We start from the raw sequence: 24957 nt of genomic DNA, 5'->3' as shown, positions 1-24957 counted from the left end.
TGCTGACTTGGCTGGGCTCTCTCCCGTTTTGGGGGATCAGCTGGCTGTCGGCGTGTTCTAAGATGGTTGAGGCTTCCCTCCACTTCTCTCCATCACCCCAGGAAGCCAGCCCAGGCACGTTCTCACGGCGAGGTAGCGCGAGCAAGCCCAGCTATGTAAGAGATTAGGTGCACATGTGCGTGTACTTTTCAAGCCTCCGCTTGCCTCACACTTCAAGTCAAGCCACATGACTGAGACCAGAGACAGAGTGAGAGAGGGCTGCAAAGCTGCAGGGCAAGGCTGTAAATACGGACTGAATCGTGTCCCCCTAAATTCATATATTGAAACCTTAACCTCCAATGTGACCATATCTGGAGACAGGGCCTTTGGGAAGGTAATTAAGGTTAAATGAGGTTATAAGAGTGGGGTCCTAATCTGATAGGACTGTGGCCTTGTAAGAAGAGGAAGAGAGAAATCCCTCTCTCTCTCTACCATGTGAGGACACAGTGAGAAGGTGACCATCTGCAGCCAGAAAGAGAGCTCTGACCACAACCTGACCCTGACGGAACCTTGATCTTAGACCCACCCCCCTCAGCCTCCAGAACTGTGAGAAAGTCAGTTTCTGTTGTTTAAGCCCCCCAGTCTGTGGCGTTTGGTTATGGCAGCCCGAGATGACTAAGGTATGGACACACGGAGGCCATTTACTACCACGACGAGGGAGGGAAGGAGACAGGAAGCAGGGAGGAAGGCAGGGAAGGAGGGAGGGAGGTTTACTTATTTTTAGATACGTGTAGAGTTGAAAAAATGAATACGTTCCACTCTCTTTCATCTGAAAGTGGGTCACGCGCTCTGTGACTAGCTGCAGTCTCCATCTGTGAGCAGAACGCGGTCAGAAGGTGAGGAGGATCGGGGCCAGAGAGAGAGAGAGAGAGAAGGGCCCTGAGACTGGCTCACTTTATTCCCAAAAGATATAGTAATGGTTTGGGGATTTTCCACACGTGGGACAAAACAAATCGCTGTGTGAAAGGCTCTCATTCTGCCTGGACGACTCTCATCACAGCCTACTCTCTTCCTATTTTCAAAATGTCAAGTAAGCCTGAGGAATCGACTTAAAAAACAAAAGACATCTTCCTATTTAAAAGAGTTGGAGGGACACCCCCTGGCGGTCCAGTGGTTACGAAGCCTTCCAGTGAGGGGGTGGCGGGTGAGGGTTCCATCCCTAGTTGGGGAGCTAAGATCCCACATGCCTCAGGGTCAAGGAATCAAAACATGAAACAAAAGCGATACTGTAACAAATTCAACAAAGACTTTAAAAAAGGTCCACATCAAAAATAAATAAATAAATAAATAAATAAACAAACAAATAAAAGAGTTTGAGGACACCTATAGGCCTCCCTGCCCTAAAATATAAATAAAAATTGGCCTTAACTAGCAAATCTACCTTAATATACTTTTGTTTTGTTTTTTTTTTTTTGGCCACACCATTAGGCATGCAGATCCCCAATCGGGGATTGACCCCACACCCCCTGCAGTGGAAGGCGAAGTCTTAACCACTGGACCACCAGGGAAGTCCTACCGTAATATACTTTTGGTTGAGTTATTGGAATATCCTAATCAAAGGAAAATGTTTATTCCCTCATTTAATGAGATTGATCACAAGACTCTGTCCTAGGAAACGATACCATGTAACTCTAAGAATGCTTTCAACTCAAAAATAACATTTATATTCTTGCTACCACAGGAGCTACTAAGATAAGCAAGGCATGGTGCCTGCCTTCCTGGAGTTTGCCGTCTAGGAGAGAAACAGAGACCTGGAAAATAACTGAATTGGGGGCTTCAGAGGAGTGGAATTGCAGTGTTCACAGAGTAAAGCCATGTCCTTGTGGGAGAGGCATGGAGTCTCCACTGACAGCACCCCCAGGAGGGAGGCAGGCCTCAGGCAGTTTGGAGAAGGTTCCAGCTTCTCGCTGGGTCTCTCTGTTTGGAATCTTGGACATCAAGGGGTCCAGTGGTGGTAGGGCTCGAGATAGCAGGGCTGCATGAATGCAAGCTCCTGTGTATAACCCACTCCCCTTCCTCCATGTTCAGGCATTAGGAGTGAGGGAAGGGGGGCTGAGGAGCGGGTATTGCTTTTCTCCCACCTGGGGGGCCAACTCACCGTGCACCTCAGTGACACAGGGAAGGTCCTTCCTGGCTTCCTCATCGCTGGACACTGGCAGGGTGGCTTCTAGAAATGCCGACTCTGTAGAGATCCCGCCACACCTGCTAGCCTGCTGGGACCACCCGGTGCTTGGGTGTAGCCTCTCTGAGGACCACGCTGCCTGCACTCACCTGTTTTACCACCTCCAGGCAGAAGAAGGTTGTCTCTGGTGGAAATGCTTTGTAGGATGAAGAGAGGTGTGTAAGGTGGACAAGGCAGCTGCGCCTTTTTTTTTTTTTTTTTAATATTTATTTATTTGGTTGCACAGTGTCTTAGTTGTGGCAGGTGGGCTTCTAAGTTGCAGCACATGGGCTCCTTAGTTGCGGCTCCAGGGCTCCTTAGTTGTGGCATGCGAACTCTTAGTTGCAGCATGCATGTGGGATCTAGTTCCCTGACCAGGGATCGAACCCGACCCCCGCATTGGGAGCATGGAGTCTTATCCACTGCCACTGGGGAAGTCCAAGGCATTTGTGTCTTGATTTGGGCTCCCCAGAAGCAAAGCCTGAGATGTGCAGTCCCATGGCAGTGGTTTCTGAAAGAGTGAGGGGAGCAGGGGAGTGAGGCATGGTGAGGCCGCAGGAGACCGGCTCCAGCCTGGTCCCACCAGGAAACTCTGGCATATAACTGCACCCCTTTGAGGAAGGGGGTAGCCTTTTGTACCCCTGTGTCGGTCAGTCACTGGATATGTGGGGTTCTCTCTCAGGTTAGGAGGAGGGCAACTCTCTAGAGAGGAGCTGACGCTCCCAGCGCTGGGAGAGGGGAGCACAAGCTGGTAGAGGGGGTCTGGGGCATGTTACCTAACCTCTATGCCTCAATTTACTCATCCGTAAAATAGGGATTATAGGGATGATAATCGTACTACCTCAAAGGTTACTGTGAGGATTAATAAAGTAATACAAATCAAGTATTATGTGTTAGAGCAACGCCTGGCATAGAATAAGCCCTATAGAAGTATTTGCTATTATTGTTTTTATTTTTTATTATTAGCTCTCAGCTACCTGTCACCTGCCCTGAAGTTCTGCCTTAAGCCCTGAGTCTCACAAATTCTTCCTTGAAAACAGTTCTGTTATTGCCTAACCTCCATCCCTTTGATTAATATAGGGGTTCAGTGCAAGTCCAAGACCCAGGTACCATGCTAGCTTTTCCATCATTATTGTCCCCCTTTATTTATTTATTTATCTATTTATTTAAATTTATTTATTTATTTATGGCTGCATTGGGTCTTCGCTGCTGCGCGCAGGCTTTCTCTAGTTGCGGCGAGCGGGGGCTACTCTTCTTTGCGGTGTGCAGGCTTCTTATTGCGCTGGCTTCCTTTGTTGCAGAGTACGGGCTCTAGGCACATGGGTTTCAGTAGTTGTGGCACGTGGGCTCAGTAGTTGTAGCTCACGGGCTCCAGAGCGCAGGCTCAGTAGTTGTGGCGCACGGTCTTAGTTGCTCCGCGGCTTGTGGGATTTTCCCGGACCAGGGCTCGAACCCGTGTCCCCTGCATTAGCAGGCAGATTCTTAACCACTGAGCCACCAGGGAAGCCCTGTCCCCTTTTAAGTTAAGGGCATTTTCTCCCAAAGCAATCAAGTTTGTAGAGAGAGATACTACTCAGCATCCAGCAAGGATGACATTTTACTATCTTAAATTCTAAGTTTAGCTCCTGGGAACTAGTCTCAAACATCTTCATTTACAAGAGGATCTTTGCTTTACATTTGCATTATAAAATTTCCATTTGAATGTAATTCTAGGTTCAAAATAACTACCTTGACAAGGCAGTTGGTTTTTTTTTAAAGATTTTTTTTATGTGGACCATTTTTAAGGCCTTTATTGAATTTGTTACAATATTGTTTCTGTTTTATGTTTTGGTTTTTTGGTCCCGAGGCATGTGGGATCTTAGCTCCCAGACCAGGGATGGAACCTGCACCCCCTGAATTGGAAGGTGAAGTCTTAACCACTGGACCACCAGGGAAGTCCCCTACAAGGCAGCTTTTAAATGACAAAAGCTGTTTGTTTTTTATCCTCTTCGGTATTGTTTCAAAAAATATTAGGATCCAGGTCTCAGCTTGGGCATGCCAGATACAGACATCCACTACCTTCAAATTCCAAAGGCTTTAAGATAATGTTATGGCTGCATCTGGATAGTTTGGCCACTGGAATGTGAAGATGACAAGGGACCGAAGGTATCTGCTACATGGAGGCACCAAAGCATGCTGCAGGGCCCCCCAAGCTAAGGGGAATGAAATAGATTATTTTACTGGTGTTATTTTACTGTCTTATTTATTTCTCCTTTGTTACTCAGAGCTTTCAATAATCTTTAAAGAATATCTTCTAGCCTGTTCTCAGCTGTGCCAAATGGAATTAAGGGAATAGTTGAGTGTTGTCTGTCCTCATACTTGGGTTGAACCCTCAAAAGTAAAGCAGTGGTCCCTGAAGCTAGCCAATAGGTAGTAGGGAGAAAGCCCCAGGAGAGAAGTGAATCTCAGAGCAAGGATGAGGGCTTTGAGGTCCAGCCAGCACTCCTCACTTGTTGATTCCTCCCCCATGGCCAGCCTTGGACGATCAGGGCTAGATTTTATTAGGCTAGCCATTTGGTTCCTTTCAGCATAAAACTAAGTACTATTAATACAAGGAGAAACGTTATATCATGTAGCATGCCACAGGGAGTTAGAGGCAAGTGCTATGAGAATTCAAAGGAAAGAGAGACCATTTCTAGCTGTCAAGGGGTCAAGCAAGACTTAGAGGAGGTGACATTTGAAAAAACAGTGGCTTAAACACACAAAGATTTATACTCGTTATAAGAAGGCAATGCAGGACTTATACGGCAGCTCCAGGAAGTAACAAAGGACTCAGTAATCAAAGTAAAAATGTTTTCTATGTTTCTACTCTGCCACCCTCACTGTGTGACTTCCATCCTTAAGATTGCCTCATTGTCCAAGGTGACTGCTAGCACTCCAGCCATCAGGACCATATTCTAGTCAACAAGAAAGGCAAAGGGTCACAATCCTGACTGAACAGCTCCCTTTAAGCAGTTTTCTTCAAGACACAGGCAATACATCTACCTACAGGCCAGAATTCACTTACTTGGCCACACCTAACTGCTATATAGTCTTTTGTCTGGGTGCACTGCTGCCTCAAATAACACTGGGATTCTGTGCTTGAGGAGGAAGGGGGAAATGGCTATTAAATCTCAACTATAGTCTCTGGCACAGGAATTTTGAAAGTTTCTAAACAAAGTAATGATATCGATCAAAATGCCCCAAAGAAAACCTCCTCTTGGTGGGGTATAGAATGGATTGGATGGGAATTCCACTTCCAGGATGGTAGCATGAGGAGCTGAGCAGACCCAGTCCCCAGCAAAACAAGCAAAGCTGGTGAAAACCATTTTTAAAACAAACATTTGTAATCTCTGGAAATTGTCCTATGGGCATACAACAAATGAAGAGACGTTTATTCAAGAAAATATATTAAACTTGATAAGAATAGCAAGTGTCCATGGCATTTGAGCCATGACCTACTCCCTCCCTCACCCTACCCATCTCAGCTTGACGGAGGCTCCACTCCAAAGAGGTGTGATCAAGAAGACAGGACTCTCTCTCCCTTCATCTCCTAATCAATGGTTATCATATTTCACTAGGAGAGCCAAGCCACCAGCATTTCTCATTCCCTCCAACTCCAAAGTCAAGAGGCTAAATTCCTGATGAGAACTTTACTACCATAAAGCCTTAACCCATAGGATGGAGGTTCTATCTCAGGCTTGACAAACCAAGAACACTGGGGCCTCAGTCACCCTCATCCCAGTGCTCACTTGTAGGGTAGAGGCAAGCCAAGAAGACTAGCGACTACCATACCAGCCATTGCTCAGAGCGGTGGCTGAGAAATTTTGCCCAAGGGAGAGTCAGTCCATAAGAAAAGAGAGCTCCAAGGCTCTCATCAAAAGAACGGACTTTATCTCAAACAGCGTGTGCAGTAGTTCAAGCCTAAGAGTGCTATAGAAAACAATAGATCCTTTTAGTTAAGAGCAATAAGCTAAAACATAGGCTAACGTGTTCACCAGAGAGAACTAGGGAAAGACACTGCTAAAAACAGCCCAACTGGCGTCAAAACAAACGTCAAAGACCAGCCTAAAAAAAAGCTAGTCTTGGGAGGGTTCTGAGAAGATGGCAGAGTAAGAAGCTCCAGAAATCTGTCTCCCCACCTAGACAAGAGTTGTCTAGCAGAAACTGTCCAGTAAAGCAATTTTGAAGTTCTGGAGTCTATTGACAACCTAACATTCCACCTTAAGACAGTGGGTAAAAAAAAAAAAAAAAAGAGAAATTAAACCCAAATTTAGCAGAAGGAAAAAAACAATAAGGATTAGAACAGAGATTTTTTAAAAATAGTGAACAGAAAAGCAGGAGAATCAATGAAATCACCTGAGAGTTGATTCTGCAAAAAGATAAACAAAATTGACAAACCTTTACCTGGACTGACCAAGAAAAACAAAGAGAAGACTCAAAACACTAAAATCATAAATGAAAGAGGGGATATTACTACTGGTATTGTCCCATTTTACAGATGAGGAAAACTGAGGCTCAGAGAAGTTAAGGAACATATCCGAGACCACATAGTAGCAACACTGGACTTCAAACCCAGGGCTATTTGATGGAAACCCTTGGATCTCCCCATTGTATCATGTGATGTGATCTTTTTTCTTGATACACAGAGTGAGTCCAGGGACCAGCAGCATCAGCATCACCTGAGAGTTTGTTCAAAATGCAGACTCTCGGGCCCCACCCAGACCTGCTGAATGCAGAACCCGCATTTTAACAAGATCCACAGGTTAAGTCAAATGTACGTTAGAGCACAAGAAGCACTGTTCTGCTTAGTCTTTAAAAGACCTTGACAAGTGTCTGCTCCAAAGTCCAACTGCCTTGCTTTATAGATGAGGAAACTGAGGGTGAGAGAGGACTAGCAAGGTGCCCAATGTTCCTAACCCGATGTTTCTAACAACAATGGGGACCATCCTGAGGACCCTGGCCAGTATGCTGCTGTGGCCAGAAAAGGCAGTCACATCATGGGAGTGGTCAGTCAAGAATGACGCTAAAATTAAAGAAAAAACACTGTTCCATCTGTCCCAGGAAAGCAACAGAGGGGCAGCTGCAGCGTCCCGGTCCCTGACCCAGCTCTGGTCCAGGCTCCCTTGTAAGAGCTGTAGTGATGCTTCCCCATCCCAGCTGTGAGCCCCTGGCTGTTCTCACTTCTTTCTTTGCATCTTCAGGGCCTGCCTATATGCTGTGCACACAGTAGGTGCTCAATTCACATCTGCTGACATCACTGACGATAGTGGGTGGGAGAGATTTGCACAAGGAGTGAGGCCCCAACAAGAAGGGATGAGCTGAAGACAAGACCTGCACATTTGCCTGGGGCAGCCCTGCCGGGCTTCCCTCTCCCATTCACCTCCTTTAATATTTATTACAAAGTCTTAAGCTGCTTCAGCAGCTCTTGGGCTTTTCCAAATTCTTTAACCAGCGTGCTAGTGTGCCAGCACTTCACTTTCTTGCATTGACCCCATTTCCCCTTCAATACCATTATTCCTGCTGAAACTGCCAAGGCGTTTTAGCTTTGAGCTCTAATGGACATTGGGCATCTGGGCCCTAAAGGATCAGCAAAAACTCTTTCTGGCCGCAGCTGGGCACCTGCGCTCAGTCCTCTCCATCCCCCAACCCCCAGGCTCTGCTTCCACCAGCCACTGCTTGCACTTACCCACTGCCTCCTTGCAGACTCTGCCCACGTCTGGACAACAGCGGGACCAGCATCCAGGGAGCTACCCCATGACCAAGGAGATAAAGAAGCCAAGAGGACAAAAAGGCCTGCAGAGCCTCTGGCCCAGCCCTCTCTGCCTGAGTCAGGAACGTCCCCTGGCCACAGGCCCATGCTGGCCAGCCTGACCCCACCCCTGCAGTGGAGCGAGCATGATGGGGGCGCCTTGCCTGTGCACCCAGCCCCATTCCTTTATGCTGCTTGGGTTGGCTGTCCCTGCACAGCTCCTGGATTCTGAATCCAGCTGCCAGCTCCAACGCTTGGTATTTTTCTGTTGCCTCCTTCCTGATCTCAGACTCTGGACTCAGCTCCTTGGACTTACAGAGCCTCTACATCATTCTCTAAGATTTTGGCCTTTCTGGCAGCAACTCCTTATTGTTCAGGCCATAAGTTGTCCCGCTTACCAACTACCTGCCGGAGTCCAGGGCCAGTGGATGGTAGAATCCAGCCCTGTTCGCCTCCTGGCTGGAACACAGGAGGCTGCCACGCATCCTGGGCCCGTGCGGACTCCCATGCCAGCAGCGGTCTTACATACGTCAGGACACAGAAAGGAAAGGACGGATACATGGTCATTCAGCTTGAGGAGCTAATAAAAGAGACACACCTTGAGAAACTGAACAAGTCCCAGCCATGTGTACACACTGATACCTCAGCCCCCTCATCCGGACCTCTGCCCACGCATTTCTGACCAAACCCAGGAAGCCTGACTTAGCGGCAGGGGCGACTAGCAAGGCTCTTTCCCGCGACTTCAGGGCAGATGCACAGAGATGGTCCGTGACCTCTAGGAATTTAGTACCAAAATAGAAAGATGAATAAAGTACAGCTGGATTAAAACCATTAGACCAAAGCCAAGTGGCCAATGAAGTTTGATACCACAGAGAGGTCAGCAGGTGTGTGTGGGGACCACGTGAACCGGCCTCTGGGCCGGCGACAGGGCAGGCCCTGGGAGCTTCGCACGCAGCCTGGCTTGGGTGAGGGCAAGCCAGGAGCTCCTCTTGAGCACAGACCCAGCAAGCCACCCTCCCCTCCAAGTCCAGGCACACCTCACAGCACAGATGGGAGTGTCAGAAATTGCTCTCTCGACAGAAGACAGGACTGGCTGAGGTAGAACAGGTGGAAAAGGAGTTTTGGGCCCACGGTCCTGCCACGAGGAGGTGCAGAGGGAGGTGAGAAAGGGAGACACACGAGCCAGCAGGGCCCAGCCACGTAAGAAATGGTGGGTTAGGGCACAGGGCCAGGAGAAAGTGCATCAAGATGAGGATGTTGAATGGAATCCATGAGCGAGACATAGTGTTGCTTTAAGTGCAGTCAAAACAGTGGACAGAGAAGCGTAATGGTTAAAAGATGTGAGATGAATTCATGAGAGCCTGAGTGACAATCTAGGCTGTATAACTTACTAGCTGTGTGACCTTGGATGCGTTAATTCACCTCTTTCAGCGTCAGTTCCCTCATCGGTAAATTAGGGATGATGCTGAAGTTTGTACAGGCTTTCAGTGCTTGGTGCCAACCCACGGCAGCCTCTGGGTTCAGCCACAGCTGGTGGTTGGGGGGCAGGTTCTGTGAGCCTCACTCTCCCAAGCACAGGTTTGCTGTTGAGGAGCCTGCCTGGTGCTTCTCAGCCTGCAGGCGTTTGGGCCTCAGGGCCTTCTCTGAAGCAGGAGAAACCCTGCTTTGGAAGTGCAGGGAAGTTTGAGCCCCCATTAGGAACCCTCCACCAAAAGCAGATGGGAGCCAGTGGGCCAGTAGCCTAGCTGAGGAACAGTTAACCTCCCCTGCTTGGGACAGAAGATCTGGGGGCATTCCGTGTGCTCCTAGATATCTTAGGGAGTCAGGCCTCTTTTGCCCATAGCAGCGACCTCCTTACCATTCTCTGGAGTGACTTTCCCTGTCTCCACCTCACTCTCCCTGCTCCTGGGATCACTTTCCCCTAGACAAGCTCAGACACATCCTTGTCTCAGGCTCTGCATTCAGGGAGCCCCCCAAAGACAAATGCCTTCCATGTGAGGTGATGGTAAGGACTAAAAGAGATAATCCGGGACTTCCCTGGCAGTCCAGTGGTTAAGACTCCACCACACTTCCAATGCCGGGGGCACGGGTTTGATCCCTGGTCGGGGAACTAAGATCCCTCATACCCTGTGGCATGGCCAAAAACATACATACATACATAAATAAATAAACGCTCCCTCAGGGGCTTCCCTGGTGGTGCAGTGGTTGAGAGTCTGCCTGCCAATGCAGGGGACACGGGTTCGAGCCCTGGTCTGGGAAGATCCCACATGCCATGGAGCAACTAGGCCCGTGAGCCACAACTACTGAGCCTGCGCGTCTGGAGCCTGTGCTCCGCAGCAAGAGAGGCCGCGACAGTGAGACGCCCGCGCACCGCGATGAAGAGTGGCCCCCGCTTGCCACAACTGGAGAAAGCCCTTGCACAGAAACGAAGACCCAACACAGCCATAAGTAAATAAATAAATAAATTTATTAAAAAAAAAAAAAGCCCCCTCAGATGATGCTGATGTACAGTCAAGGTTAAGAACTACTGAACTAGTGCAACGGTTCTTAACAATGAATGTACATCAGCATCACCTGGGGAGATTTAAAAAAATAAATAAAAATAAAGGAGATAACGCATGTAAAGTTCTTGGAAGAAAAAAACAGCCTCTAAGTGACTGAGAAAGAAAAGAGCAGTGCCTGATACCTGTGATCCGGTCTGATGCTTAGGGCTGGCCTCCATGTTCTTAGAAGCTCTTCTGATGCTCACAGCCAGGCCATGGGCTCCCCTGTGGGACAAAAATGATCTCAGAGAAAACCACCGTCAGACCCTGGCATGCTGATGCTGTCAAGAAGTGAGACAGGGCTTCCCTGGTGGCGCAGTGGTTGAGAATCTGCCTGCCAATGCAGGGGACACGGGTTCGAGCCCTGGTCTGGGAGGATCCCACATGCCGCGGAGCAGCTGGGCCCGTGAGCCACAACCACTGAGCCTGCGCGTCTGGAGCCTGTGCTCTGCAACAAGAGAGGCCGCGACGGTGAGGGGCCCGCGCACCGCGATGAAGAGTGGCCCCCGCTCGCCGCAACTGGAGAAAGCCCTGGCACAGAAACGAAGACCCAACACAGCCAAAAATAAATAAATAAATAAATAAAGATAGCATCATGTAATGGCAATTCTATAAATCTGGGTTTTAAAAAAAAAAAAAAAAGAAGTGAGACAAAAACACGCAATCCACAGAGCATCCAAAGCCTCGCTCCCTCCCCAAGCCTTTGTAACTACATCAGAAGTAATGGAATATTTGTTATTTACTTTATCTTGTTAAAAAAAAAAAAAAAGAAGAAGACACTACATGCTACTAGTAAACATGTTGAAGAATCTCTTCTGGAACTCTATTCTGGACGATTGTATATGATATGAAACTCCTCTGGTGGTCAGGTTTAACATCATCAGTGATAAGGCGTGGTGATGGTTTATAGCCCTGATATGTTGGGAAAAGAATGGCACTTCGCCTCTGGGATCTGCCTCTCAAAAACCCATCATCCCAGCTTAATCATGAAAAAAGCATCACACAATCTCAACTTGAGGGACATTTTACAAAATACTTGATCGATACTCCTCATAACTGTCAAGGTCAACAAAAACAAAACAAGTCTGAGAAATTGTTATAGCCAAGAGGAGTCTGAGGAGACACAAGGACTAAAGGTCATGCAGTATCCTCGGTGGGATCCTGAAACAGAAAAAGGACATTAGGTAAAAACTCAGACAATCTGAATGAAGTATTGACTTCAGTTTATAATAATGTATCAATATTGGTTCCCTAATTGCGAGGAATGTACCATAGTAACATAAGATGTTAACAATTAGGGACCCAGGAACCCTCTGTACTGCCTTTGCAAGTTTTCTGTAAATCTAAAATTATTGTAAAATAAATAGTTTATTATAATGAGATAAACCAACAAGCTTTGAGTACTGCATGTCCTATACATTATTTCTGTAACAGTAAATTCTGATCAGGTTTGTCCTTTCCACCCTCATCAGAGTGCGGTCTGTTCCACAGAATCATCTGGAATGGAAGCAAGCAAGTGGTGCACGGGCCCTGCCCCAGAAAATCGAGTTAGAAATTCAAGGCCAACCAGTCCAATGTACGGCTGAAACTTGTCATCTCCTTTTGATATTTCAATAAAGTTCCCCAAACTAATACATTTATATTAAAAATTCAAATAATATCAAGTAAATAAAATAAGATGAAAGTCTGCCTTATTCCCGCCGCTATCCTGCTCCTCTCTTTGGAGTTAAGAGCCTGGGCTTCCATTTTTCTTGCACTTACAAACACATAGGGTCTTCTCTACACACATGGAATCACTGCATTGCATGGCATGCGGGGTCGTAAGTTCCCCAACCGGTGATCGAACCCGTGTCCCTGCAGTGGAGGCGAGGAGTCCTAAACACTGGACCACCAGGGAATTCCCACTGTGTTATTCCTTTGTTTCCCTCTGACTTTTATTGGACTTTCAAGGATCTTATATTTTTCCCTCCCTTAGTTATTTGAAAATTATATATTTTATTTCTATTTAATTGATGTTACGTTTACATTTTGACAGATTTTTAAGCATATTTTTTTCTATTGCTGTTGAAAATTAATAAGCATCCATAATATCCACATTCAAACAGGGTAATGCTGTTACCAAAATTTTGCCCCAGTTCCGCTTTTTAAAAGTGTCCATTATGGAGAATTTCAAATACAGGCAAGAGTAGACCAAATAGTATAGTGAACTGCTCTGCTCATCTCAGCAGCTTCCAAATCAGGAGCACATACCAGTTCAGGGCCAGTCTCGTCTCATCTATATCCCGTCCACTTGCTCCTCCCATATTATTCTGAAGCACATCCCAGATATCGTATTACTTCATCTGTAAATTAAAAAAATGTCTATCTCAAAATAGTATAAGGTCTCCTCTTTTATATATAACTATAACAGTATCACACCTAAGAATCAATCAATAATAGCATCAAATATCTAGTAAATATCCAGAACTTCAATTGTTTCATAAACTTCATTCTTCATTGTTTCTTTTTTTTTTTTTTTTTACAGCTTGTTTGAATTGGAATCCAAATAAAGTCCACACACAGTAATTGGATGAAATGTGTTTATACTTTCTTTAATCTATAGGTTTCCCTTCCATCTTTTTTTTTTTTTTTTTCTTACAATTAATTTGTTGGAAAAAAAAAAAACCAGGCTGTTTGTCCCACAGTTTCCCAAGATGGCATTTTGCTGACTGCATCCATGGGGTCATGTGTTCTCTGCATTGGCAGGTAGATCTATAGGATTGGTCAGACTCAGGCAAGAGACTTTGGGAAGAACACCTGCTGGATGGTGGTGTGCACTTCCATCAGGAGGCACACAATGGCTTGTTGCTTTCTTTGTGTGATGTTAATAGTAACACTCCAAGACCCAAAATTATGATATTCAAAATCCACTATTCTTTATTTACTAGCTGGAATACTTCTACTAAAATAAATGTCACCTTGTGTACTATTGCTCTAGCTGGTGGCACAGTTAGTGAAGAGAAGTCAAGATAAATGCTTACTTCTTTCCTTTTATTTACTGTTTTCACAATAATGGCTTGGTTCCTCAGCATCCTCCAGTGGTGACCAATTAGATTTACTATTGTTGTCATGGCTGGTTTAACACTATTATACACTCTTGCATTTACACATATTTGATGTACTTTAATCCACTGTAGTCATCATCCTCAGCGATGCTCACATTGCCCATCTTTGGCCAGTTGGAAGCTCTACAGGTTTGCTCCTGAGTACTGGCTGGGTTAAGACAAGCTATCACAACATCATATTTTGAGGTTAGTCTCTGGTAAATATCCAAGTTGAAAATCCACATGGAATGGTTTTGCCCTGTCAAAAGATTTTATTTGTACAAGTCTTGGAGAATGGAAATCTTCTCAACTTGACAAGAGGACTACATGAGAGAGAGCAGATCATACTCCTCTGTGGACAGCATACATCCTTGGTTAATATTATATGTAAATATGCTTTACACCTCCTTTTAGGCACAGATACGTCCTCTGATATGGGCAAAAATAGTTGGTGGTGAACTTGGTAGCCATATGTTCATCCGTCTTCCGGTTTTCATCCTTTGCACCTAAACGCTTAGAGTCTCCTGTGTGAGATTTTATTATTTATGTTTCCCCAACCTCTTTCTTACTGATGTATAATTTACATAAATACAATGCACAGGTTAAATTGTACAAGTTGATGGGTTTTGACAAATGGAAATTCCATGTCTCTATCACCTCCAACAAGAAATAGAACATTTCCATCCTCAAGAAAGTTTTTCATGCCTCTCTCTAGTCAATCCCATCCAGCCATTCACACATAACTACTGATTTGTTCTCTGTCACCAAAGATTAGATTTGTTTGTTTTGGACTTTACATGAAGGGACTCATGCAGAACAAACGCTTCAGTGTTTCACTTCTTTCTCACAACAACATAATGTTTTGCAATTAATCTGTGCGGTTGAACTAGTAGATCATTTTTAATGCTTAGTAGCATGCTGCAGTTTGTCAATCCTTTCACCAATCGATGGACATTTGGGTTGTTTCTAGTATTTGCCTGCAAATGAAGCAACTGTAAACATTCTTGTGTAAGTCTTTCTGTAGACATATGTTTTTGTTTCTCTTGGGCTGGGATTGGAGTTGCATTGTAAATATATGCTTAACTTTATGAGAAACTACTAAACAGACTTGTGACGTGGTCAAACCATTTTACACTTCTATCCACAATGTATGAGCCTTCCAATTGCTCCACATCCTTACCAACACTTGGTATTATCAATCTTTTGAATTCCAACTGTTGCAATGGGTATGAAGTGATCTCTTGCTGCAATTTTAATCTGCATTTCCCTAAAACGACTAATGACATTGAACACATTTTCCTGCACCTATTGGCTAATCGTATATCTTCTTTTGTGAGGGGTCTGTTGAAGTCTTTTGACCCTTTGTTACTGGGTTGTTTATCTTTTTATCACTGCTTTGTAGAGATTCTTTCTATATCCTGGACACTAGTCCTTCATCAGATAAAAGTAGGATAAAATGTTCACAATAGTCCATGGCTTGCCATTTCATTTCCTTGGATTTTGTTTTGAATTTTATTTCTCATTCCAGTTCCACACTTCAGGATCTTCCCCCAATTGCTAGCCCTCAATTGCTCAGCTCAAAATAGAAGATACCATTTATTGAGCACTTATTGTGGTCCCTCCACTGTGCCAAGCTCTACATACCCATTCACCTCCCCTGCTACTCACTACAATTCTGGGAGGCAAATCATGTCCACCACATTGAATCACTGGGGAAACTGAAGTTGAACAGCCTTCCGGTGTCACCCAGCCAGTAAGTGGCCTGCAGGCTTGAAAGCAGTGCTGTTCAATGTTGGCTGCACATCCGAGTTACCTGGGTAGGGACAGGGTGAAAATTTTTGATGCCCAGGCTCCAACCTCAGAGATTCTGATTTAATTGGTCTGGGGAGGAGCTTAGGCATGGGTATTTTTTAAAAAGCTCCAAAAGTGGTGCTGATGTTCAGAACCTCTGATTTTCAATGAGCTCTGTGCTCTCTGCTGCTGCTGAGTTTGGCTCTTGAAGATCGCCCTGCCCACCGGTGCAGGAAGAGTTAAGTGACAGGCCTTCCCAGGGGCCATCTCTCTGTGTCATTTACTGGCTGTGCAAAGAGAAAGCGTGCCTGGCTGAGGCAGTTCTCACTGTGCAGACTGGAGATGATTTGGGTTTTAACTTAAGGAGCTCTTTAAAATCTGCTCTCTCTTCCACCACCACCCCTCCCCCCTGGAAAAAGCATATCCAGACGTCAGCGTACAATACCAGGTCCAATTTTGGAGGCTGCGGCAATCTGGGGAAGCATCCAAGGTGTCCTTGCAGAAAGGCAGTCACAACTTGGAAGTGACGATTGCAGAGGGGTTTCAGTGTTGCATGCAAATCTCCTCTCTTGCCAACAATTTTCAACTTGCTGGCATTTAGTGAGGCTTCGTCGCTCGTTCTCCAAGGAAAGCTGGCAGCAAGTCGTGGGGAGAGGGCTTGCTTTTCTTTTTAGTATTCCACCAATGCTGTTGTGGCTTTCAGAAGGTGAGCTGGGGTTCCTGAAAAGCCACCATTTTTATCAAATGGGAAAAGAGCGTGAGCCAGGGAGAGATAGGTAGGTTTCTCTAAAATAAGACGCTTCTTGGTTTTTCTCCCTGTGACGTTCACAGCCCATATCAATGAGTCCAGAAAATCCTTATTTGTTCTGGAATCAGAACCCCGATGTCACTCAGTTCAGGGTAAAGGGACTGGAGGAATTCCATGTAATACTTCTGTGGAGCTTTGAAAATTACCATCATCACTTGGTATCAAACACACACAGAGTCTGCAAAACTATTAGATATTTGTTCCTGGTGAACAAGCTTTCACAGAGAGGATATGCAAGACTTGCTGAGGGGAGACAAAATGATCCACGTTAGGACAGACTCTCTGCCCAAAAAGCTCAGGCACCGTGTTCTGCAGAACAAGGACCTCTGAGTTTGAGGAGTGGAGATGAGGGTCACGGCCACTTCAGGTGGCGCTGATACCTGGAGCACTACATCTGAAGCTGTGGTTTTCAAAGTGTGGTCCCAGAGCCAAGAGCACCGGCCTCATTTGAGTCGTGGTAGGAATGCAGGTTCATGGGTCCCATCCCAGTGTCAGTAACTTTGGGGGTGGGGCCCAGCCCTCTGTGTCTTAAGGAGTCCTCCAGCGAGTCTGATGCACCTTAAAGTTTGAGATGCACTGATCTAGTCCAGACCCTCAAGGGCCAATCTTGGAAAACTTGAGGCCTACTGAATTACAGGCAGGAGGCAAGGGGTGAGGGCCCTGCCTCAAGCTGTTTTCAGTCATTTCCTCCCTGGTGTAAATGGGGTGGGAGTGGGGTTGGGTGGGTGATGGTGAGAACTCCACCTGAAGCAGACGCAGAACGGCTGAGGAGGCAAAAGAGCATCTTTTCTGCTTTCCACTGAGGCTCCACAGGCAGCTTGGCCACTTTCCTGCAGAATTTTCCTGTGGGAGGAGGATACATTCCAGTGCGATAACAGAGCAGTGACATGAGTAGGATCCCACCTCCTATTTCAGGAGCACAAGGTCTGCAAACAGCTGGAAGGGCTCCATGATGGGTTGGATTTAGGGAGGTAGGAGGGTGGCAGGGAGGTTCCCAGGAACAGTCTTGCCAGCCCACAGAAAGAGGGACCTCCTAGGGTCGACCCAATACAGGCTGGGTATTAGCCCTAACTGGTTGCTATATACAACCTGCACAACTGTACATGGCGGGCCTGCTCAGGAAATAGGAGCTTAACCAAACAGGAACATCATGCTCAGAGCAAAGAAGAAATAAGAAGGAGCATGCCAGGACCGGGGAGGAGGAGGAGGTGGATGAAAAGGAAGATAAGCCCCAGAACACGGTGGTTTATGGGTACCTGAGGTAAGACACACATTCCAACGTGGATACCCCAGGAGGTCACTCCCCGGGCTCTGTCCTGGTGGCGTAGGGGAGCACAGGGCTCTGCCCCATGACGTACAGTCCCTTTCCACAACGTTGGAGATGAAGCCGGGCCTTGAGTCTGCGCCTGCATATTCCTACAGCTTCTCAGGGTCCTGTGAACGATGACTGAGGAGACAAACCATGCAGTGAGACATCTGGTATACCAAAATTTAAAAGTGAAATAAGATTGTTATGTATGAATCTAATTCTTTTTTGTCCTTTTCATTCAGGAGAGAAGAGGAGCCTTGCCTGACTTGTGCAGTTAACAATGCTTTGGGGGCCTTTATTTGGCAGGGAGATTAGTAAAGTGAGTAATACACTATTTTTGGAAGATAAGCCTGGGCAATCTGAAAATGTTAAGTTTCGGCACAATGTTTAACCCTGGAACTGCACCTTAAAAACTAGCAGAGTAATAGTGTTCTGTTGCCCAGGTGCCTTTTGAAATTTAGAAGGAATTCCAGAAGACACTTGAGTGTGGCAGGTCTGTGGACAGTACAGTGACCTGGGAGTCCCAAGAGACCCTTTCATGTTTCCTATGAGGTGGAAACTTGATGTACTGATAGTAAGATCTTGGCCATTCTCAAGTAAATTGGATTTTCTTCAAAGTGGAAAGCAGATGCCCATGAGAATCTACATGTCTTAATAAAGAGATCCATGTCAGTTTCTAATGTACTCGTGAATTATAATAAAGGTGACTATATACATAAAAAAAAAAAAGACACACAGACACTGAACTGACTGTCATGAAGAAAGAAGTTTATTAAACTCACAGTTCCCTAGACACAGGTGCCATGCTACAGCATGCAGGGAAGCCACATCAAGTGCTGGGGTGGGTCAGGAGGCAGAGAGAATGAGGAGAAAACATGGGTGAGAGTCTTTACCGTGGCTTCTCAAGAAGGGATGGGCAAGGCAGGATACGCTTGTTTAGGACTGGCTAGTTTGGGTCATTTCGATGGGCTCTGGGGCCCAGGGCCGTCCCTCGTAGTCTGGTTTCTGGTCTGGGGGTGATTAGGGCAGGGAAGAGCAGAGAGTGAGAGCCCGACAGAGGTGTCTGGGGGGCAGGCTCCGCACTGGTTGGTTTGCGCAGGAAGGCAGATTACAGGTGTGCTGTTTGCTCTCTCTAGGAACCGGAAGGGGCAGTCCTTCCAGGGTCAGAGCACCAGAATACAGAAAATAAAAGACATGGCTACTGCGCTGGGATGACGAAGCAAGGTCCTGAAGGCTGGCCTGCCTAACCGAGCCATCACTTTGCTCCCAGCTGTCTGCACCATATGCTGCCCAGCCCGTAGTCCCTCCTTACCTGGGACTATCAAGCACTTGAAATGTGGCCAGCGTGACTGTGGAGATGAATTTTACACTTTTATTTAATTTTAATTAATATAAATATTTTAAAAAAGTATAACATCATCTTTCATTAAACAGATTTAGTAAGAGTGTAAAAAAATTTCATGAATGATTTTTATATTGATTACATGTTGACATTATAATATTTTGGATATATTGGGTTCAATAAAATACTATTAAATTCATTCCACCTGTCTTTTTACATTTTTAATATAATTTAAAATTACAGATACGGCTTGCATTACATTTTTACTGGACAGTGCTGGCCTATGTATTCAATACTTAACAGTGATTAGAAGTAAAATCCTAAAACCAGAGTCAAAAAGCGGGATGCCCTGAGAGGCGGTGCTAATGAAACACACACGGTGCGTACCTTCCTCTTGCTGGAGGGTGACATTCTTCCTACTGGGGGTCGGCGTATGCTCCAGAGCACCTGGGAGAAAGGGGTGGGGTAGGCAGGAGATGTTAACACGGCTGAAAAAAATTTATGTTCAAGCAATGTCTTGACAGAGAGAGAGAGAGAGAGATCTACGTTACTTTCTGCAGCCCCAAAACAGCCATGAGGCCCAGAAGCAGCTGGTGATGTTTCTCGGCTGTTGCAGACCATGAGGGCTGCCAAAGCCCACCCAAGACTCCCTGCTCCATCTTCCCTGCCCTAGAGCCCGCTCCCTGGATGGCCTGGTATGGCAGAGGTAAGGGACAGCAAAGAAGGGCACGTGGAGGGACAGACAAGGATTTCTAACGGCCTAGTGCCCACCGTGCTGAGTGCCCGCTCCCAAGCAGCCCTCTGGCCCCGTGTTCCTGTGAGGCTGCCAGCCCTGGGAAGTGTGTGTGACTCACAGATATCCTCAGGGTTAGACTTTTGGGCATTGTGGTTATAAATTATTACAAAAAGTTTCTTGGCGCTGGATCCAGGAGCCCTGGTCCTGTGTCAGTTGCGGGAAAGCTTCTCAGCTGATGGGAGTGAGGGGTAAGGGGCCAGGGCTCCTGTGCAAAGGACAGAGGCATAGCTGCCACCAGGCTCACTACTGGGAACACTGAAAGTCTGGGCAGGGCAGAGATGCAGGCCACGTATGTACGGAAGGGTGGCCTGGCAGAGCTCCAGAGGACAAGGTGTCCCAGCTGGCAGCCATCTGCACACACACACTTTTGTCAGGGGGGTTAGGAGCACGAGCCTCCGTACAATCATCACCTGAAATCCTGAGTCACATCCTCTGGTGAGCTGTGGGAGGGACCCCTTAGTAGAGGCATCTCTTAAGATGGGAAAGAGAACTTGCTATATGGTCCAGAAGAGGGACTATCTTGAACAAGGGAACAACCTTCTCGTTCCCACTGGTAGAAGAAATCCAATTCGTTCAGTCCAACAGGTCATATGTTTGTGCCTAATATGTGCCAGGCATGGGTGGAGAAGTCACCCGAGGTCCCTCCCTGCCCTTAAGTAGCTTAGAGGCAGATGAGGTCACTCTGTAATGAATTCAAGTGCAAGTGCTATGAAAGGGAAGTAACGGGAAGTCAGCCTCGTTGGAGAAGGCAGCCTCATCAGAAGACAAGGCTTCCTGGACGAGTGCAAATGTTAGCAACCCAAGAGGAGGCTGCAGGCAGAGGACAGTGTTTCTAGCTGAGGGACTTGCACAAACAAAGGCCCAGAGGCAAGAAAGTGCCTGGCCTGCCATGGATTCAACACATTCAGCTCTGATGTGTGGATTTATTAGTCACACTAATGCCAAATATATTTTGGGCATGATCCTACTATCCTGACCTACCCCAGAGGTTACAAAGGCAATAACCTACACAATAGCTCTCATTCATTTACTCACATAGATTCATGGGACATCTACAATGCATCAAGTGCAGGACTTCATTGTTAGAAGGTAGCAACAGCCCGAGAGCCTAAGGGATGTCAGGATGGTAGATGCAGAAGTAGGAATAGTAGGGAGAGCTGTGGGAAGGAAAGGAATTGAGGGAGAGGGTATTCACTTCTGAGTTTGTGTCATCCTTCCTTGAGAGCATGAGTGGATGGCAAAAGGCCCCTGGCACACAACCCTGAGAGCCTGAGGAGGAGGAAGGTCATAGTCCTTCTCTCTTCCTCGCTTCTCGCATTTCACCACTTATCACGTCCTGGAAGTTCTAATGCCATATTGTCTCATGTCTTGACCCCATCTTCTCTCCCACTGCCAGCTCAGGGTCCCTAGATTAAAACCAGAGCCTCCTAATTAAAAACAGTGGAGCTTATTAAGACATAAGAATTGGAGAAAAGTATAACCTTGGCACTGAGGACAGACTGGTTGGTGTGATCACTGGCCAGCATTGAAGGATGGATGGTCAGTGTGATGAGACGAATGATATCTGCGGCCGTTTAAGTTGCATTGAGGTGCACTGGAGGAGCAGGGGATAGGGAACCACTTGGAGGTAAGTGCAGAGATGATCAAGGAGAGGGAGTAAAGGCCAGGGTACCCCTTGGTGTTAAGGAAAAAACAAGCAATTAATTAATGAAGAAATCATGGTTTTCCAAGTAATTTACAAGAGCAACAAAAACCATGCCTAGGAGTAAGGCTAACAACAAATATGCAAAGATATCTATGGGTATATTCCATTCAATTTCTCCAAGATTCAGTACAATTCTAAGCAAACTGCCTACATAGATCTTAGAACCTAGGAAACTGATTCTAAAATGCATATGGACGATATCACATATATGTGGAATCTTAAAAAAAAATGATACAAATGAACTTATTTACAAAACAGAAACAGACTCACTGCCTTAGAAAACAAACTTATGGTTACCAGGGGGAAGGGTAGGGGAGAGGATAGATTAGGAGTTTGGGATTGACATGTACACACTACTATATTTAAAATAGATAACCAACAATCACGTCCTATATAGCACAGAGAGCTCTGCTCAATACTCTGTAATAACCTAAATGGGAAAAGAATTTGAAAAAGAATAGATACATGTATACATATAACTGATTCACTGTGCTTTACTCCTGAAACTAACACAACATTGTTAATCAACTATACTCCAATATAAAATAAAAATTTTTTAAATTCATATGGAAAGTTGCAAGAATAACCGAAGTTACTGAGAAAATAATATCTTTAATTTACTAGATATTATGAAATATTAAAAACTGTAGTAATTAAAACAAAGGTGGGAATAGGCGGTTAATGTCATGTGTTCTAACAATGTGGAAATAATAAAACTAACAAAAATGGGAGATAAAATGGGAAGTAAAATAAGCACAGTGACAGTCCCTTTTGAAATAGCTGAGAATCACAGGATATCATTTATAGTTAACATAAGCTTAAGTACTTTTAGCATACAAAGGGAAAACAAAGTTATTATTGACTAAAATTTGGTGCTGGAGAAGAGAGGGGCAGCAGGGCAAGGAAGACACAAGCTAATGAAATTGTTACTCATGGTAGGGAACCACTAGGTGTTGTTTAAAGAAAGAAGGAACTAAGAGTATGAATTATACAATGACCTACATGCAAAGAGAACCACTAAAACAAAAAATAGAAGCCTTCTTAAACACAAAGAGGACTACAGCAACAACAAAGGTGAACAAAGAAAGGAGATCACATGATGAAACACATGCACAAATATGCATGCACACACATAAACATTAACACAAGCATTAAACGTAAAATAGTATGAAAGAACTGAGACAAAACATCTCTCATATCAAAGCATGTAAATGGGCTTAAATGATCTATTAAAAGCAACATGGGACTTCCCTGGTGGTCCAGTGGTTAAGACTCTGCATTTCTAATGCAGGGGGTGAGGGTTCAATCCCTGGTCGGGGAACTAGGATCCCACATGCTGCATGGCACAGCCCAAAAAAAAAAAAAACAGCAATACACAATTCTATAAAATCTATGCGGTGTCGAGACGCACACAAAACAACGAGAATGATAGAGACTACAAATAAAGAGATGGGCAAAACTATATCTGCCAGATGTCAGTGAAAATGGTAGAGCAGGCAGTTCCAAGGACCCATCCCACCACAGAAACATCAAAAAAATCAAGCAAAAAATTTTAGAACCAACTTTGTCAACTCTGGAAAACAAAGGTTTACAGCAGGCAAGGGAACCCTATATCAAGAAAAAGGCAATCTATGGGGCTTCCCTGGTGGCGCAGTGGTTAGGAATCCACCTGCCAATGCAGGGGTCACAGGTTCGAGCCCTGGTCCAGGAAGACCCCACATGCCATGGAGCAACTAAGCCCATGTGCCACAACTACTGAGCCTGCGCTCCTGAGCCCATGAACCACAACTACTGAGCCCACATGCCACAACTACTGAAGCCTGCGTGCCTAGAGCCCGTGCTCTGCAACAAGAGAAGCCACCGCAATGAGAAGCCCGCGCACCGTAACAAAGAGTAGCCCCCACTCGCCGCAACTAGAGAAAGCCCACGCACAGCAACAAGGACACAACACAGCCAAAAATAAATAAATAAAATAAATTAATTAAAAAAAAGAAAGAAAAATGCAACCTAAACATGGTAGAAAAGCTTTGTGGTGTTCTTCTTTGCCCTTGTCCCCCTAACCTCTGTGGCACATCAGTAGTCTTGAAGATGGTGGTCCACATTCCCAGGGTAGGACTCTGGTTCCAAAGGGAGCAAAACAAACCTTACTTGCAAAGAATTGTGTTTGTCTAGTCTAACCTGTCTAGGAGTTACCTGAAGAACTGATACTGGTGTTCTGTTTTTGCTTTGCCTAACTTGGAACTCGCTCAGGGTAGAAAAGTGGTGGACATTCCTTGAAAATACTGTAAGGCAAATCAACTGTCCACAGCTACTTGGGGCAAAAAGATTATGACTAAAGCACAAAGTGCCCAAAGGCTCGGTGGAAAAGCTAGGGAGAGAGTTTTGGGAAATCAGGGAATTCGCAGGGGCCCTTCCACACTGGGGAATTTAGAAAGCCACATGCATGCCCAGGGCAGAATACATGCATAGAAAATACCTGAGAAGACTCTAAGCTTTCTTCTCCAGCTGATCTCTAGGCTGAGTCCAAGAGGAAGTGAAGGCTAAAGCAGAGTTATAAATAGCCTGGCTAAACACTGAAGGAGTGCTCCAATACAAAGCAATTTGCAAAGACTGGGAAATATTTGTGTTTTTATTTATTTATTTATTTTAATTTATTTATTTTTGGCTGAGTTGGGTCTTTGTTGCTGCACAAGGGTTTTCTCTAGTTGCGGTGAGCGGGGGGCTGCTCTTTGTTGCGGTGCGCGGGCTTCTCGTTGCGGTGGCTTTTCTTGTTGCGGAGCATGGGCTCTAGGCATGCGGGCTTCAGTAGTTGTGGCTCGCAGGCTCTAGAGTGCAGTCTCAGTAGTTGTGGCACATGGGCTTAGTTGCTCCGCGGCATGTGGGATGTTCCCGGACCAGGGCTCAAACCCGTGTCCCCTGCATTGGCAGGTGGATTCTTAACCACTGTGCCACCAGGGAAGTCCCTATTTGTGTTTTTAAAACTTTTTCTTTCTCTGTCAACTTCCCCCCCAACCCGGCCCTACTGCTGCCAACCAGGGAAGGGGATGACTGAAGGAAATCTTTATTAAAACGCTAGCTGAACACGGATAAAAAACAGACACCAGAAACCCATACATGACAAAGAATACTGACTTTATAAATATACTTTAGAAAAGTTGCTAAAAAAACAGCTACAGCCAACAACAAGCAAGAAAAACAAACCCTAAGGAGAGGAAAAAATCTGATTTCCAGAGTCACCATATTATAGTATTCAAAATGTCCAGTTTTCAACAAAAAATGATGAAGCATGTATCGAGACAAGAAAATATGGCCCATTCCTAGAAAGAAATTAATAGAAACTACCCCTGAGGAGGCACAGACATTGGACTTACTCGACAAAGACTTTAATTCAACTAGAAAAACTAGAGAAAGAAAAGCAAACTAAATGTGAAGCTAGTAGAGGAAGGAGATAAAGATCAGAGTGGGGATAAGTGAAATGCAGAATAGAAAAATGATGGAGGGAATCAATGAAACCAATAGTCGATTCTTTGAAAGCAACTAAACTGACAAACCTTTAGCTAGACTGACAAAGCAAAAAGAGAAAAAAACACAAATAACTAAAATTAGAAAT

The 24957-nt window shown here is 45.5% G+C and overlaps 2 long non-coding RNA genes across 2 annotated transcripts in view; both read left to right on the top strand.

Annotated features, from left to right (window-relative positions):
• The window catches only part of LOC309662475, a 653064-nt gene that overhangs the window by 58977 nt on the left and 569130 nt on the right, over positions 1 to 24957 (top strand). The gene's annotated exons all lie outside the window — the stretch shown is intronic.
• On the top strand, positions 11162 to 23349 carry LOC309662424. Its single transcript, XR_014264660.1, has 2 exons — positions 11162 to 17823; positions 17933 to 23349. It is a non-coding gene; the product is annotated as an uncharacterized lncRNA (long non-coding RNA).

Source organism: Balaenoptera physalus (genome assembly GCF_965194825.1).
Source record: "Balaenoptera physalus genome assembly, chromosome: 6".
NCBI classification, from domain to species: Eukaryota; Metazoa; Chordata; class Mammalia; order Artiodactyla; family Balaenopteridae; genus Balaenoptera; species Balaenoptera physalus.
Note: the sequence above shows the minus strand (reverse complement) of the source record. Positions and strands in the feature narration are given on the sequence as shown.